The sequence below is a fragment of the Tupaia chinensis genome, unplaced genomic scaffold (assembly GCF_000334495.1).
Source record: "Tupaia chinensis unplaced genomic scaffold, TupChi_1.0 Scaffold000078_1, whole genome shotgun sequence".
NCBI lineage: Eukaryota > Metazoa > Chordata > Mammalia > Scandentia > Tupaiidae > Tupaia > Tupaia belangeri.
The window spans coordinates 5,552,695-5,558,290 of NW_006159539.1; the positions used below are offsets into that span (position 1 = coordinate 5,552,695).

The 5,596-nt window shown below is 38.9% G+C and overlaps 1 protein-coding gene across 1 annotated transcript in view; it reads right to left on the reverse strand.

The window, feature by feature from the left end:
- Window positions 1-5,596, reverse strand: part of AGBL1 (AGBL carboxypeptidase 1) — a 542,019-nt gene that overhangs the window by 211,628 nt on the left and 324,795 nt on the right. The gene's annotated exons all lie outside the window — the stretch shown is intronic.

Genomic DNA, 5,596 nt, shown 5'->3' on the forward strand with positions numbered 1-5,596 from the left:
GTGTGTGTGTGTGTGTGTGTGTGTGTGTGTGTGCCCAAAATCTCGAGAGGAGAATGAACGAGAAGGGACTGGGGCATGGACACTCTCCCTGGGGGCTGATTTCTCACTTTCTATCTCTCTGTCTCTGGCAAGTGTATACACCCTATAGCAAAAATCTCTCTTAAAAAAAAAAAAAAAAGCACTTGACAAAACCCAACATTCATTCATAATAAAAACTCTCAATAGACTAGGTATAGAAAGAATGCATCTCAATCCAGTAAAGCCCACAGATGCCAAGCCCATAGCTGTCATCATAGTCAATAATAAAGAGCTGGAGGATGTATCTATCAGATCAGAACAAGACATGGATGCTTATTTCTGCCAGTTCTATCCAGTGTAGTCCTAGATGTCCTCGCTAGAGTGATTAGGCAAGAAAAACAAATAAATGAATCCAAATTGGAAAGGAAGAAGGAAAAATATCTGTGTTTGCAGATAACATGATGTTGTATATAGAAAATACTAAAAACTCCACTAAAATACTGTCAGACATAATGAATTCAGTAAAGTTCCAGGATACAGAACTAACGTACAAAGATTGGTAGTGTTTCTACACACTGGAAAAGAAACCAAGAAAATTATTTCATTTACAATTGCATAAAAAAGCACTACTTAGAAATTAACCAAGAACATAAAAGATTCATACACCAAAAATTATAAAATGCTGATGAAAGAAATTGAAGACACAATTAAATGAAAAGCTATTCCATGTTCATGGATTGAAAGAATTAATATTGGTAAAATGTCCACACTACTCACAGTGATTTTTCAGATTAAATACAACCCCTATCAAAATTCCAATGGAAATGGAATTTTTTACAGAAATAGAAAAATAAATTATAAAATTCACATAGAACCATTAAAAACCTGGTATGACCAAAATATTCTTGAGCATAAGAAAAAAAGCTGGGAGCATCATAGTACCTGATTTCAAAACACCTCACAAAGCTATAATAATCAAAATAGTGGTACCAGCACAAAAACAGACATATAGACAAATGGAACACAATAAAGACTAGTGATAAATCCATGTAATTCCAGTAAATTGATTTTCAACAAAATATCAGGAATAATAATCTCTTCATTATATGACTTAGAACAACTGGGTACCCACCGTTTTGAAGAATAATAAAATTAGACCACTATCATACATCATACACAAAAATCAACTCAAACTGGATTAAAGACTTATATATAAAACCTGAAATTATAAAACTTGTGGTTATTGAAAAAGGCTTACCATTAAGCTGGACAATTAGTGTATTTTTGGGGGAGGGAGAGGGGATATGACCCTTAAAGAACAGATGACAAAAAGCAAAAACAGAGGAATGGTATTACATCATATGAAAAAGTATCTACATGACAAAACATTCAACCAAGTGAAGAAATAATCTACAGAATGACAGAAAATATTTGTACACCATACACCTGATAAGAAGCTAATTATTAAAAATGCATGCAAAACTCAAACAACTTAGTAATAAGATATGCAAGTGAACCAAACTAATATTATCTTTATGGCCCTGCACCCTTCACCTACATCCTAAAGTCATCCAGGAACAGCACTGAGCAGGAATTTTGCTTGAATTAAATTCTTATCTGGGCAGATCATTCAGATTTTCTAACTGGAATAACAGCTCCATCGATTGAACTAACAATAGAAAAGCTTTTTTTCCCCCTTTAACCCTGGAGTAGTCATAACTTCCTCCCAAGTTTCTTTCTGCTCTTCATTCAACTCCTTTAACAAATCCCAGTTCACTGGGAAAGGATGTGAAGTGAAACCCACAGCTAAGGACATGTATGAACTAACCTCCATTAATCCTAGTCCCACGTATAAGTTACCTTCTGATATTAAATTTGCAATAAATCCTTTATGGAGTTACCTGCTTAGTTTTTCAGTTTCAGAGGAGAGTCAAATTCAAGAAAACAACCAGATTTTAAAAACAGGCAAAGATCCTGAATAGACATTTCTTAAAAGAAAAGTTATAAACATTCTATGGGTATAACAGAAAATACTTAACATTATTGCTAAATTAAAACACACTTCATGATATATCAACTTATACCGGTTAGAGAGTCCATTATCGAAGACTTGAAAGATAAACAGTATGGACTGTCCTCAAAAAATTAAACTAGAACTGCCATATGATCCCTACCATCTCACTTTTGGGTACATAGCCAAAGGAAATTAGGTCGATATGCCCAGCGTTCTCTGCACTTCCATGTTAATCACAGTAGTATTCACAATAACCCAGATGTAGAATCAACCTAAGTGTCCATCAGCAGACAAAGGGATAAGGAAAATGAGATACATATATACAATGGAATATAATACAGCCACAACAAAGGAAGAAAATCCTGGCACTTCGGACACCATGGATGAACCTGGAATTGTTATGCTAAGTGAAATCAACCAGGTTCAGAAAAATAAAGGCTTCATGATCTCACTTATATATGGAATCTTAAGAAGTCAAAATCATAAAAACAGTGTAGACTGTTGGTTGCTGGGGGCTGGTGGTACGGGTGTGTGGAGGAGAGAATAAGGACACCTTGGTCCAAGTCTACAAAGTTTCAGTTAGGATAATGCATTCTAGAAACTTATTACACCGTATGCTGCCTGTGGTGATTAATAATGTACTGTACACTTGAAAATCAGAGTTGTTCTTGAATGTTCTCATCTCACACACACACACATACACACAAACTACATAAAGTAACAAATATGCTACTTAGCTTGTCTTCATCTTTTCACTATGAATATATATATATATATATATATATATATATACACACACACACATACACATACACACACACACACACACACACACTATATATTAAGGTGCTAAACTCCCAAATGGCCCCTGGTTCAAGTCCCAGACCCAGTGGCTTAAAAAATTCATGCTGGGCACATGTGCACATGTGGCCCAAATCCTAGGAGAATGGGTGAGGAGACACTGTGGTGTGGCCATCCCCTCTGCGGCAGGCAGTGATTTCTTTCTCACATACCCTCTCACTATCTCTCTGGTTCTCTTTACTAAGCGCATGTACCCTAATGGCAAAAATAAATAAATAAATAAATTCTATTGTATCTCAAGAAAGACAAAAATTTCATCACAATCTGCTCTGCATTCCTTACTTCATTTAACCAAATTATATTCAAAGATGGGAGACCCCCCAAAAAATATCTGTTTTCATTCAGTGTCATGACTGATAATTCATCTCTCCTAATTCCTCTGTACCTACCTCACATTTATTGCTCAAAAACACTCTTTTAATACCATAACTGCTGAATTATTAGCTAAGGAATTTACAAGCCCTGCTCATTACTCCTTGGTGATGAAAAGAAATCCCATAGACATGAACAGCACAATTTGCAAAAAAAAAAAAAAAGAAAAAGGAAAGAAAGAAAGAAACACAGGAGCCTTATTAGTAAGTGTTTAGTCCAATTCCGATCTGAGCAGAATGGAAGCTCTGCTATTAATGGACCAGCAAGGACTGGTAATGAGATCACTTAAGACTCTTTACCAGACACATGAAAAGATTCTCTACTCAGAAAAGAACCTATGAGCAAACCAAGAGACGGTGTCCAGAACAGATTTTTTTTTTTTTTGAGAGGTTTTTGCTACAGGGCACGTGCACTCGCCAGACAGAGAGAAACAGAGAGATAGAAAGTGAGAAATCACCCCCCAGGGGGGATGGCCACACTGCAGTCCCTTCTCTTCCATTCCAACACGGATTCTGGCAGTGGGGTCTAGGAAACTGCCCTCTGGTCTGAACTATCCTGCTTAGGACTCAGGAGTCTTTGAGTCATTTGAGCTATGGCATGCCATGATTTTGCACAATGGGCAGGGTTTCTAGAATTTCATTCTGAAAGTCAGATCTTTCAAGATGTATGCAAAAATCTAATTCAGGTCCCAGTTTGGGAGGATAAAAAAAACAGTAGTGAAGGCTCTGAATGTTTTGTGTAATACTTTTTTTCCTAAGTGGCAGGTGAAAAAAAGCTCACATGTAGGTGTTATCCAGTACCACAGCACGAATTATCCAAGCATCTGTAGGTAGAGAGCCCCCTGCGTGTCCCCACACTCTCATGATAAACTTGCATGTCTGGCAATAGAGACAATAATGTAGGCTGTATCACCAATCTCATGAGTTTACAGACAAGGAAGTAGAAAAATGCTAGTAAAAGCAAATAGAAGATGTGTTCCTAAATGGAGTATAAAAAAGTGGAAATAGGGACCAGCAGTTAGCGTAATGGCTAGGTCACTGGACTCCCATGTAGTCGACCGTGGTTCAAGTCCCGGACTCAGTCGCTTAAACTCACGCCGGGCGCGTGTGCGTGCGTGCCCAAGATCCCAGGAGGAGAATGAAGGAAAAGGGATTATAGTGTGGCCATCCCCCCAGGGGCTAATTTCTTGCTTTCTGTCTCTCTGTCTCTCTCTTTCTGGCAAGCACACGTGTCCTTTAACAAAAACCTCTCAAACAAACAAACAAAAAAGTAGAAATAATGCAAAAGGGAAAAGAGTTTTGAAGTCTTCCAGAGGGAGCCTAAAAGGGGCTTTAAAAGGGGTAAACCTTGAGCTGAGACTTGGAGGCTTGGGGTTATAGAAAATAAAGGCTGATAATAAGAATGCCACCAGTGGGGAAAGCAGGTGGCATAGTGTTTAAGGTGCTGGACTTCAACATGGCCAACCGCAGTTTGAGTCCTTGACCTGGTGACTTAAAAATCATGCACACATACCCAGGTCCCAGTAAAAGAATGGAGGAGAAAGGATGGTGACATGGCCATCCTCCTGGAGGGTGGTTTCTCACTTTCTCTCTGTCTCTTTCTGTGTCTCTGGAGAGCACCGGTGCCTTATGGCAAAAATCTTAAAAGAAAAAAAAAGGAGTGTCACCACTTACTGATCACTCATTATGCTTCAGACACCACATCTCACACACTCACACAAGGTATGATTATCTCAATCCATCCTTACAACTCCCCAATAAGAGACGCTCATGAAGACCATACGGTTAGAAAACAGTAGAGTTTGAACCCAGGTCTGCCTGACCTCTAAGTGTATATTCTCAAGTCACACATGACTCTGTCTTTTGAAATACCTGCTGACAGAGAGGGTTGCCTTCTTTGCTTTTTTTTAAAGACTTTTTTGTGATAGGACACATGAGCCCACTGAAGAGAGAGAGAGACAGAAACAGTGATAGGGAAAGTGAGAAATCACCCTTTGGGGGATGGTCATGCAATCCTTTCTCCTCCTGGGATCTTGCACACACATGCACACGTGCCCAGCGTGATTTTCAAACTACAGGGTCCGGGACTCGCACCATGGTAGGCCATGTAGGAGTCCAACAACGTAACTACCAGGCCACCTGCTGGCCTTGAGGGTTACCATTTTTTATCATCCAAGTGATGCAGCTACTCAGAGCCTGTGAGCAATTGTCCAATGAAATGAAATATCACAGAGTTCCTCTGGCTTGAGTCAGGCTGGCAGGGGCCGTGCGGTAAGATCTCCAGCATGGGAATTTAGCAACAAAGAGAGCACGAAATTCTTGCAAAGGGAAA